The sequence below is a fragment of the Bos javanicus genome, chromosome 2 (assembly GCF_032452875.1).
Source record: "Bos javanicus breed banteng chromosome 2, ARS-OSU_banteng_1.0, whole genome shotgun sequence".
NCBI classification, from domain to species: Eukaryota; Metazoa; Chordata; class Mammalia; order Artiodactyla; family Bovidae; genus Bos; species Bos javanicus.
In genome coordinates, this window is record NC_083869.1 from 106,174,780 (window position 1) to 106,187,257 (window position 12,478).

General features: G+C 53.7%; 1 protein-coding gene across 13 annotated transcripts in view; it reads right to left on the reverse strand.

Annotated features, from left to right (window-relative positions):
• The window catches only part of TNS1 (tensin 1), a 216,229-nt gene that overhangs the window by 143,476 nt on the left and 60,275 nt on the right, over positions 1 to 12,478 (reverse strand). Inside the window, exon 1 of one of the 13 annotated variants that reach the window (XM_061384536.1) lies at positions 3,666 to 3,675. The exons of the other annotated variants lie outside the window; for them this stretch is intronic. The gene's annotated coding sequence lies outside the window, so the exon portion shown is untranslated. Of the gene's footprint in view, positions 1 to 3,665; positions 3,676 to 12,478 lie in introns of those variants that run through there. 13 annotated transcript variants of the gene reach the window in all.

Sequence of the window (12,478 nt, forward strand, 5' to 3'; positions counted from 1 at the left end):
TCCCTCCTGCAGCACCGCACTCATTTCTGATTTGCTTTTTTCTGAGTCTAGTGATTGGGAGGGCTTTCCTCTGCCCCACTTCAGCACTATCCCTCAACTGGGCCTGTTTCCCTTTCTGGAATGAAAGAGACTAGGGACCCCAGAAATAAGCCAAGAAGCCAGAGCGGCTGCACCTGAAACCCTTTGACAGCCACCCCAGCTCCAAGCCTGACATCTCCAGCCCCTCACCTCCTGCCCCTCGCATTGGTCTTTATCAGACCAGAGGAAGATGGGTCCTAATTAAGCAGCCTCATCAGGTCCCGAGGTGCTGAAGTCAGACATTAGCAAGGATTTCATCCTCTGTCAAAGCCAGGACCCTCCTCCTTCAGTCTCCCACTAAGAAGAAAGAGGCTTCCCAGGTGGCTCAGGGATAAAGAATTTGCCTGCCAATGCAGGAGATGCCGGTTCAGTCCCTGGGTTGGGAAGATCCCCTGGAGAAGGAAATGGCAACCCACTCCAATATTCTTGCCTGGGAAATTTCATGGACAGAGAAGCCTGGTGGACTACAGTCCATGGGGTCAAAAAGAGTCAGACGGGACTGAGCATGCATGCACGCACTAAGAAGAAAAGGGCTCATAGGCCATCCAGAGAGGAGGCTGCAAAGAGAGGCAGGTTGGGACACCCAGCGTGGGTCCAGAGCCCAGCCCAGAAGCCCACCTTGACACTCCATCAGGGGAAGCCCAAGGTTCCCAGGGTTTGGTGCTCAGAAATCTTGAGCCCCACCCCCACTGAACTTCACCTCTCTGTTCTCAAGGACCTCCCTCCCCCTGCCACCCCTAACCTTGGAAAACAGGTCTGGAGAGGCTGGTGTGGGGGGAGCAGGTGGCCAGTTCCTCCCACACCCCAGAGAGGCCCTAGAACAACTCTCTTGGCTTGCACCTCCAGCTGTTAGTTACACAAACCACTTCTAGCTGCCCCGACAACCCCAAACCGGTATTATTTTACAAATTCAGAAACTGAGGCTCAGAGAAGTACAACCCCTGCGTTTTTCGCAAGATCTTGGCTCCACTGCCTACCAGCTCCAGGCAGGCTGGGGAGGCCCCTTTTTCCAGTAGGGGACAAACTGGGGAGGAGCTCAAACTACCCATACTAGCACACTTCTCTGCCCCTCCACTGCCCCCAGTTAGATCTCAGGGCAGGAAGTGGGCTCTAGCTGCAGAGGGGCACGGGTCCCCTCCATTGCGCACCATGTCCTGAGCCCACAGGTCCGCTCCAACCCTTGTGGGATTAACCGGCAGGGCAAGGCAAGGAGCAGGACAAGAGGAATAGGAAGAAACTCAGAATCTTTGCAGGAAGCAGCTGGGACAACGTGGTGGGCTGGTGAGCAATGGGTGTGAAGGCAGAGCATCAGGTTTGCTGTTCCCCAAACACTGGCAGAGAGAAGGAGGACCCTGAGAAGTCCTGCCAGTGCCCACGCCCCAGGCCAGAGGCCACTGCCTTCCTGCTCCCTGACCCCAGTGTCAGAGAATTCCCCGACTCCAAGGATCCCAGGACCTCAGCATCCCCAGAGACCTTCAAGGTCATCCCTTCTAACCACATCCCAGCTCAGGAATCTGTTGTCCAGCTTCTGTCCGAACTCCTCCCTGGACGGGAAGCTCACTACCTTACAAGGCAGCCCTTTCTCCCACTGACCTGCTAAGCTTGTTAGGAAAGCCCTACGTTAAACAGACCTAAGCTTCCTTCACCAAACAAAAATCCATTCTGCCCCCTTGCTTCCTATTCTTACTTCAATAGAAACAGGACACTGAGAGTTCTCAAACTCCAAAGCTTCAGCCACAGTCCCTCAGCAATGAGAAGATGGTCACCAAACAGTAACCTCGTCTCTGAACTCCTCTGTTCCCCATATACCCCAGCCCCACTCCAGCCCCCTGTTTTCACAGTTCCAGACACAATAGCACCCCCCCCACCCCCCGCCCCACCGCCGTGGGAGACTCTGAACTGGGGCTTTGGGGGAAGTGAAGTGTGAAGTCTGGGATGAGGGATCAGGAAGAAGGGCCAGGAGGGTTCAAGGCCAGAGGTCTGGAAGCAGAGGTTGGTTCCCAGGTTGCCTCCTCCGCCACCCAAGACTTCTCAGTTCCAGATCAAAGTCCTGGCTTCAGTTCTACTGGCCTGGCTGAGACCCTCCTAGGCTCTGGCCCACTGTCTCCACTCCAGACCCTCTGCGGGACAGCAGAGTCAAGGCCAACCCTAAGCCGTAACCCCAGCGCTGATCCCACTGACAGCTCTCCCAGCAGGCTCCCCATCCAGAGCCAGGCCCAGGGCCTCCTTCCCCCATCGCTAGGCCAGAGAGTTCAGGGCAGAGGATGCCTTAAGATGTAACAAGTTTTGAGGTCCTGGGGGGAAAGCCAAGGTGGGGGAGACTGGAGCAGCCGCCCACTGGCAGGAGTGGAAGCAACTTAAGGCCAAGCCTGACCACAATGGTCCCCACCCCACCCAGGCAGCTTCAGGAAGGGGCCCAGCAGAGACTCAAGGGTGTTCCCTCCCCACCTTCTCGAACCCCTGGCTTGGCTGGGCCACACAGAAGGCACTCTGGGGCTCCCAGAAGAGAAATTCTTGTTCCCCGAAGGCTATAGAACCCTCATCTCCAGCCATCTCTCTTAGCCTCGCTCCACAGCCATCTGTTCTGCTCTGGCCAAACCAGCTCCTCTCCTACCCAACACGCATTCTGGAGGGAGACTGACTTGAGAACACAGTGGGTCACCCCTCGGTCACCACCCTCCCAGTTCCGTCTTCTAAGAGAGTAGCCAACCTAAAAACATCTGGGCAGGCAGTCCTGGCTCTGGTCCTGAAGGAGGGGTGGAGAACAGACCCTGAAGTTAGCTCTGTATGGATGCTCGGGCTTGGGAAGGGGTGGCACACAGGGTCAGGGCCCAGAGAGAGCAGTGGGGACGGGGGAGGCGGAGGGGCGGGGGGGCGGTTAAAAGGCACCTGTGTGTGTCTGTTCATTAACCACCTGGATTAGCTATTTCTGCCCAGAGGGGTGAGAAAGGAGTAGGAGCTGCTGGTTGGGGGAGGGAGGCAGGGGGCACTCATGCCAGGCTGTGCCCATGGGCAAAGGAGCAGTAACCCATAAGATGTGGGCCTGCCAGACCCTCATTCTCCACCGTGGCCACCCCGCCCCGCCCCCGGGGGATGAGATATGAGAGGAAGAAGAGCCCCAAGGAGGGAAAAGGTACCCAGTAACAGCTCCAGCCAGTGGCAGGGGAAGAAACAGAGAGAAAAAGCTGCCTACATCTCAGTCCTCTCCGTGACAGAAAGCAGGCAGGGGAAGGGACCCTGGAGACTGAATACCCTGACCTCCCGCCTGCCTCAGTCAGCGAGTCCTCCTCACTAGTCCCTGCTGGCCTCGGTCTCAAGCAGCCACTGACACCAGCAACTTCTCCAGGAAACAAAACTCCTTCTGACTGGCAACCGCGCCCCAGACATCCCTGCCAGAACCAGACACTGACGGCGGCAGGGGACTGACATGATGGCCAGGACGGGCCACTGAGCCCAGAGGCATGTGACCAGGCGAACCGACTCCCCGCTCCCCTAATTCGTACCCTGACGGGTGGTCCTGACAGCATCGGGGCCGGCAGCCCGCTGCACACACACACAAACAAACACTGCGCACACCCCACGCTCACCTTTCCGGTAGAGGAGTCACTGGGCGGGATGGGTGTCTGGGCTCACAGGACGGGGGCGGTGGGCAGTGATGGGGCCGCAGCTGTGGCTGGCAAGAAGCTGGTTGCCGAGAGGAGGGCGTGAGTGAGCCTTGTGTCCAGGCGGGGAGCGGGCGCAGGGAGCGGAGCCGGTCCCAGGGCCACTGCTGGGAGCAACTGAGCGAGGGCGCTGCTCGCCCGACTCCCTCCCCCAGCGGAGGCGGGCGGGCTACCGGCGCACCGCCTCCTCCTTCCCCCTTCCCAGAGCCGGCCAGCGGTCCGCCCGCAGCCTCCTTTAACCCCTGAAGCACTCGTCCAGGACACTCAGGCCCAGCTCCCCGGCAGAGCGGCTGGGAGTCAGGGCACGTATGCCTGGGGCAAGGGATGCCAAGAAGAGTGGCCTGCCCCCTCCTTCAGCCGCCGGCTCAGCAGTCTCCCTGGGGACCTGCAGGGAGGGGCAGAGGGGTTTCCGGGGCAGAGGTGGGGAAAGGGGGCAAGATGCCAAGAAGTCCAGAAACCCCACCCTCCCCTCCCCCATGGAAGAGACGCAACAGCAGACAAATGGCCCAAGAGCTACTGGGTGGAGAAAGGATGGTTGATGAGACAGTAATAATAATAGCAACTCCCAACTTTTGTAAACCGCCCTGCTTTATACTGTTTCCAACTCATTTTGTGACTGGAGACCTAGAATCTCACTTCTGAACCAGCTTTTGTTTTTTTCTCTGTCAAATGTGGGATAACAACCCTGGCTTTTTTCCTCTGGGCTGAGTTAGGACATTTATGACTGTATATTCAAAGTGATTTGAATTGAACTCTAGTTAGTGAAATGCACGCTTCAACTCTCTTTGAAAAATATTTAAAAAATAAGATGGATTGATGGAGGGAGAGACAGAAATGTGATAAAGCAAATATAACAAAGTGTCCATTACAGAATCAGGGAGTTTACCATGTTATCCTTTCAACTTTTCTACATGCAAAAGATTTCTTACAATTAAAAATATTAGGGGAATGGGACTTCCCCAGTGGTCCAGAAGTTAAGACTCTAGGCTTCCACTGCAGGGGGCACGGGTTTAATCCCTGATTGGGGAACTAAAATCCCACATGCCCTGTGGCACAGCCAAAAAACAAAACAAAAAATTGGGAGGGAAATGTGATTTGAAACTTGGAGTACCACACAAATGACAAAAGAAACAGATAGGATTATCCTGAGGGGAAGGGAAAAGTCATTTGCCGCACACCTGTTTGTATGCCCAGCACTTAATGAATATTCTCTCTCACTTAAGTCTTTGAATCTCCCTTGTTATTTTAGCTGAAGAAAGTGACCTCCAAGCAGTTAGCTGACTTGTCCAAGACCACACAGGATGGTGCAGAGCGGGAACTCTGATCCCATGGGCTGGCTCCAAAGCCAAGCACCCCACCACTCAGGCCCTCCAGAGATTCAAAGGCCCTCCTCTCAGCCATCTGGGCCACCTTCCTGTGAGGTCCTGGGCCAGCAGGCCAGTGACCTGAACCTCGGAGCCTCCTCAGGTTCCCCAGCTATCCAGTGAGTATGGATGGGAAGGTTTTTGAGATTTTTTCCAGCTCTGATACTCAGTAGTTTTTTGAATCCAGCCAAACCCTTCCCCAAGCTTCAATTTTCCAAAGAGTAAAGTGATAGGGGAGGCCCGGGAGGAACAAAGAGCCTTAGAAAGATTTGGTGCCATCTTGGGCCAGTGTCACAGAGATGGTCACCACACTTCTAATGTCCCCTTCACTGTCACCACCTGTGACAGTGAAGCCAGGAGAATGGAGGCAGGAGAGAGAGGCACCTTCTGCTAGGGGAGGGCGGAGACAGAGGAATCCTTGCATCCACCCCCTGTCTCCAGAGCAAGATGACCTCATCCCTTCCCAGATGGGATGAGTTTGGCCTCCCAGAGTCCCAAATTTCAGCATCTCGGGACCTACCAGCCTTGACAGCAGCCTCAATCTAAGCCCATGTGTACTAACCAGAGATGGGAAAGTCCTGGCCCCACAGAACGTGCCTCTGAGACGTTCTAGACGTTCCAGACGTGCCTCTGGCTTCAGGCCTCCCCCAGCCCTCACTAGCTCCAACCCTGGTCCTGCCTGATCCTCACACCCGCTGCAGACCAGGGGCTGCTCAGGAGCTTGGGCCAGCCCTGGTCAGGGGAGGGAAGGGAGAGGGGTCCGTGTCAGCCATTGAGGCTCTTCCAGAGGTGGATGGGGGAGTCTGCTTTAAAAGAGGACCCCTCTCCTGGTCAGAGAAGTGTCATCCTCCCCCATTGCCTCCTTCCAACCCACATCCACTATCATCCTGCTTGACATCAGATAGTGCCTGGCTCCCCACCACCTACATATCCAGTCCCAGCTCTGCAGCAGGACATTAAGAACCTCTGTGATGCGGTCCTGCCCTTTGAACCTTACCATCACACCATTCAGGAAAGAGTTCAAAAGCCACATCCTCCATGCATCCTTCGCCAATCATTTGGCAGATACTGACCGCTCCTCTGAATACCTGACACTCTTGCTCGTATACTAACGCTGGGAGACACTTGTTGGGTGCACTCCTGTATCTCCCAATAGTTGAGCAAAGATTTATTTGTCCTTTTCTTTCTCCTTTCCAACCGTGTCCAGTGCTTAGCACAATGTTGACACCTCCAAGCAAGATTACTAGAGTGGGTTGCCATTTCCTCCCCCAGGGGATCTTCCTCACCCAGGGATGGAACCTGTGTCTCTTGCATTGGCAGGCAAGTTCTTTTACCACTAGCACCACTTGGGAAGCCCTTAGTAGATTCTCAGTAAATGTGGAATAAATAATGGAATAATGGAGAGATGAGATGGATGGGTGATGGATTAAAAACTGAATAAAAGGGCTCTTTTAAACACTTAATTCTGCACAAGGCTGTATCAAGATAAATGTATGCAGATTTTTATCTTCAAAGTTATATGATGGCAGACAGAAAGCCTGACTATGCTAAGACATGGGAACCATCAGACTGATACGTGGATGTGCCAGGAGCATCCCACCCTCCTCAGGTCTGCAGCAGATGCAGGGGGGGTGCTCTGAGAAGCACCCTCCTCCAGTGGTGCCCGGAGCCCCACCATTATTCTCCCAACCCACCATCATTCCCTCTATCCCAGCCTTCCTGTTCCAGCACCTGGGTACAGAATCATGAATTCAGCAAGTCTCTAAAAACCACACAGAGAGTAAATCAAGGAACTAGAGGTTTTCAAAGGACAGCAGCCTTGCCCTGTATTTCCAAAAGCTGTCCCATAGCCGATCTCACATACACACACACACACGCGCGCACGCGCACACACAAGAGCCAGAACTGCTTTCCCGAAGAAGCCTGCTCAGCCCTTCTCTCCCCACCCAGCTCCTCCTCCTCTGGGCTGGGGAAGACAGCATTCCCAGGGTTTCCCATCTCCCATCCCCCGACCCCTCCCCCCTTCCTGAGCCAGCCCATGCCCCCTTTCCCTCCTCCCTCCTCCCGTCCCATCCCCAAGCGCAGTCCTGCACATCTGGTTCCAGTTGTGGTTGGTCCATTCAGGGGCAGGCCTGGGGGGTTCTCATAAAACTGAATAATACCAGTGTTGGAGCCCAGTGCAGCTGGGGGAAGGGAGGACAGGAGGCCGAAGGGAGTGGGAGGGAAAGAAGCAGCAGCCGGGAGGCAAGGAGACAAGAAGAACCGAGAAAGGAGCAGGGCAGTGCCTGGCATCTAATGAGCGTTCAATGGGTGCTTGTTAATGGCAGATTAACGCTAGAGACATGGAGGGTAGAAAAGCCAGGAGGAGATAGGGGGACAAAGAGTAGGGACCCAGAGGGAGGAAGGAGAGGAGCTGGGGGGGTGGGTGCCCATGGAGCCACAGAGAGGCCATTGAGAAGAGAGGGAAAATGAACGGCTCATGGTCGGGGCCAGGTGCTGAGTTAGACACTACCACGCAGAGCGGAGGGGATGGGACAAAAATGGGGCCAGAAGGACACAGAGAGACAGAGAAGAAAGAGCCAAGAGAAGGTCAAGGCCCAAGATTCTCTCAGCCTCTCAGCTCCCTGGGAGGTGGTGGGGTGGGAGTAGGGGGCTGTCGAGCCAGAGCTGATCTCACTTGCTCCTTCATTTCACTTTCATCACTATTTAAATGCCTACCCTGCACCAAACCTTTCCCTTGTGTTCATCCACACAGACCCCCATCAAAACCTGGGAAGTGACTGTGACTCTTATCACACAATTAGAGATGGGCTCAGAGCAGTTAAATGATTCACCCAACATTACAGAGCAGCTGATGAAGGAGAAGGAATCTGGATCCAGGTCTTCCAGCTTAAGAAGGCTCAGTCCCCATATAGCACAACCAGGCATTCTGGGTCCCAGTGCTCCCCCTGGAGGGCACCATGTCACTTGAACCCCCACTCTTGAGAGGCCAGATTCCCAGCCTCTTACAGTTCTGAGCTGGGCTAAGAGTTAAGAACACCCAGAAGGGAGGGACTGGCTTCTTAAATCTTCCTAGGGTGGGGGCAGGGGAGTGGTCTGCAGGGGAAGTGCTGGAGCCAACCCCTCCAGCACCCTTGGATCCCACTCTCCTCCTCCTTCTCCACCACAGAGAAGACAGGGCCACATGCCTGGACCCCAAAGGGAGAGGCCCTGGGCCTCAGAACCCCGCTGGGTCCAACACACAGCTGGCTGGGAGCCAGACCCCGGGGGACCGCCCTAGGCATGTTTGTCTGTGCATTTGGGTAGCAGCCTCCCGCTTCTGACCACACCACCCCACCACGGCTGGGGATGAGTTGAGGCTGTCCTCCAGAATGCTTTCATCCCAGGACCACCCCTGGGACCCCTGTCTAGGGCACCCTCCAAAGCTGACTCCAGGAGCCACACTCTGCCCTGTTGCCCCACAGAGCCCCTTCTCCCTCGTTTCCTTCCTGAGCCTGGGCTTTGCAGCTCAGGTCACTGGTTGTTTCCTTTCCTATTTGTCATCCTTAACACTCAGGCCAGACTGAAGCAGGAGAGGGATGCCCCCTCCTCACCACACTCCCCTATTTGCATCTCATTTGCATGCATTCCCAGCATGTCTCAGCGTGCAGCCCAGCCTCAGGCCCTCGGCCACACAGGCCCCCCCAGGGAGGATGAAGTGCTATGTGTTAGTCACTGAGTTGCGTCTGACTCTCTGTGACCTCATGGACTGCAGCCCACCAAGCTCCTCTGTCCATGGAATTATCCAGGCAAGAATACTGGAGTGGGTTGCCATGCCCTTCTCCAGGGGATCTTCCTGACCCAAGGATCGAACCCAGGGCTCCCACGTTGCAGGCAGACTCTTTACCGTCTGAGCCACCAGGGGAAATGGATCAGGGAGAAGAGGCAATAGGCTTCCACATTCTGGCTTCCTTCTCTCAGATTTGTACCATAGTCTGAGGATGGAGGATCAAGAGGGCAGGGAAAGCCTGGGGAAAACGGTCTGCCAACAATGTGTGCCCAGGACACCTGCTGGCAGTCCCTCCCTCCCTGGAGCCTGCCTCAGTTTCCAGCCAGGAGAGGCACTGGGAGTCAGTTCCAGCCCAGCTCAGCCACCAATGGCTTGGGGACCAAAGGTCACTCCCAGTCCCTCTTGGCTTTCATCTCCTTATCGGATAACCTCAGGTCCCTTGGAAGTTTCCAGGCAGATGTTGATCCCTGGCTGCTGGTGTCAGTTGACTGCACACAAATCGCTATCTCCCCTGAGAAGTGCAATTTTAAAGCATGAAGGACTCTGAGATTCAGATGCCTCCAGGCAGGATTCCTCTTAGCCCTCCCCCAGTGATGATTACTGGCTCAGCCTGAATCCTTTCAGAGACCCACGTCCCTCCCCAGCAGAGCCACATCCACTACCAGAACTCCTTTATTATAAGGTTCCTGGACTGGACGGTGGGGGAATCCCCTAACCTGAATTATCTGGATCTCAGGAAGGTGTTGGCAAGATTCATGCTGAAATGCTTAGAGAAAAGATAGAAAGTCGAGTGGATTCCTAGCCAGCAAGCCAAGGAGTGTTGATTAATAGATCAATGTCAACTTCCGGACTTGCCAAAGGGCTCTGTCCTCTGCCCTGGCTTGTCCGAAATACTTATCAGTAACTAAGGTGAAGACTCAGAATGGAGGCTACTGAGCACACAAAGAAAACAAAAAGCAGAAAGAAAAGCTAAGGTATCCAACTGAAGTGCAAAACCAACTACAAAAAAGGTTAAAATTAGCAAGGAAACATTTTTCTTGCAGTGAAGTCCTGAACTAAGATTCAAAGGTTCATTTTTTTCAAAAACTGAATTAATCATGTAGGAAAAGGTCTAAGATTTGGTGAAAACAAATTCAGTTCATACGGCAGAAGGATATGGCTGACCCCTGAACTTTTGCAACTTTTGGTTGCCTGAAGAAAGGTATGGAATCAAAATTAAAGGAAGGGACAGTTCCATTCAACTCCACACAGCTTAGACATCATCAGAAATGTCAAGTTCTCTTCCACACACTACAAACCAAAGAGCATCCAGAGGAGGACAACAGTACACACTCAGTAAATATTTCTTTTAAAAAAGCACAAGAAAGGTTAATGAAATTGGGCCCCATTTTTATTTCATATGATAAAGAAAGGATACAACATTCATCATCAAATACTTGAAAAACTGTCTTGGGAAGGTGAGCCAGCGCAAATTCCACTGCCCATGTACACCTCCCTTTGTCTTTCTGCCCCTCCATCTGTGAATTCCTTGAGCCTGGGACCACTTCCCATTCATCTCTGAATGTCCAAGAGGCAGAAACAGCCAAGGCTAAGCAGTTGCTAAGGACAGGATAGCATCCTGACAAGGCCAGGCCTGTGGGTGCCAATCAGCAGAGTAAACGCTGGCCCCAGCATGAGAACCCACCTCTAGCCAAGCCGGCTGCCAGGCAGGAAGAGGCAAGGATCCGGGCTGGTGGCTGAACTTCCAGCTTGGACCTGCTATCCCAGGCTGGCTCACTGGTCAACTAGCCTCCTACTCCCTAAAACTGCCTCCTTGCCTGCCCAGTAGCTCTGTAGGGACTGGCACTAGCTTGCCACCTTTGCCCAGAGTCTGAAGCCCTGCAGCAGCCCACTTCCTGCGAGAGGTTGGGTTCCTCTCCCTCCTCTCTCATCACCAGCATGGGGTTCGCCCACGCCTCACCCTTTAGGGCATCTACTTCCCTCCCCTGAAACACCCCCCGCCCCATTTCAAGGTGCCCCTCATCTCATCATTCCTTCTCCATAACATCTAAACACACGTCTCCAGAGTTCCTCTTATGACTGTCTCCTTGCCCTGGGCCCCCTGGCAATGAGCTGCTGAAAATTTCAGCCCTTGTCCTACTCTCAGGCTCTCCCCAGATTTTTTTTTAATTACATAGTACTTTTAGGGTTGGACAGAATTGGAGACTTCCTTCCTGAGAACTGAGGTTCCTATAGATAACAATAATCCCTATAGATAATAATCACCATTTGAGTTCCACCTTGAAATGAATTGATGTCCTTCCCTGGATATGAGAATCAGAGAAACCTGGCCCCCTCCTACTAAGGCTCAGGAGTGGAGAGAGTGTCCAGGCTTTGGAGTTACACGAGCCTGGCCAACCACTCACTGGCTGCATGATCTCAGGCAAGTCACTTAACCACTTAAGGCACTGCTGAGTGCAGAGTCTGGCCTGAGCAGCATTCTCCCCCCACTCACGCCCCGGTATGGTTATGCTCCCCCCACATCCTACTCCTTCAGAGAAGCCATCACCACCCCCACCCAGAATCAAGATTCATCTCTTCTTCCCATAAAACTCTTTGGTCCCGTTTAATAAATGTTCAAAATTTATTGTGCTTTCCATGTTCTTAGAGCTTTGTGGTTATTAACTCGCTTTAATCCTCTTAACAACCCTAGGGGTATTGACCATTATTAATCCCATTTTATAGACAACGAAACTGAAGTTCACAGACATCAGCTATGACTGCGATTACTCTTCTAGCTGAAGCAGCAGCATCCATCAGGCAAGGACCTCAAGGCCTTTTGAGTCGACATCCTGTACGACGCAGGGCTCCCCCTATGCCTGGCGTACCCCCAGACCCTGCCTGCACACCCCCAGCCCTCAGTTCCTCCCACACACAAGGCAGTTCCCACTGCTGAGAGGCCGCCTGCTCCCCGAGATGCCTGGTTTCGCTTCAGAGAACAAACCTCAAGGCTTTAGTCCTAGGTGGCGCTAGTGGTAAAGAACCCACCTGCCAATGCAGGAGATGTAAGAGACTGGGGTTCAATCCCTGGGTCGGGAAGATCGCTTGGAGAAGGGCATGGCAACTCACTCCAGTTTTCTTGTCTGGAGAATCCCATGGACAGAAGAGCCTGGTGGGATACAGTCCATAGGGTCGCACAGAGTTGGACACGACTGAAGCAACTTAGCATCACACACACACATACACACACACACACACACACACACATACACACACACACACACACACACACAATCACTCACAATCTCCCAGAATAGTCACTTCCTAAGCTGGACATTACCAACTCTTTCAGTTGCTGGATCTTTCCACTTTCTAGGTGTTCAGCTATTTCTCTGGTTCTGATCCTTTTCCAGCTGCCCTTCATTCATTTGTTCATTCATTCATTCACCCATTCAGTCAACAACTGTTTTGTGAGCACTGTGGGGTGGACAGGAGCCAAGCCAGGTGGAAGGCCTACCCTCAACATCTGGAGGAGGAGAGACATGGAACAAGCCAAAGCACAGACACAAGTATGCAGTGACGAGCGAAAGAGCGGGTTGCCAGTGGGAGGGACCACATCCCTCCCA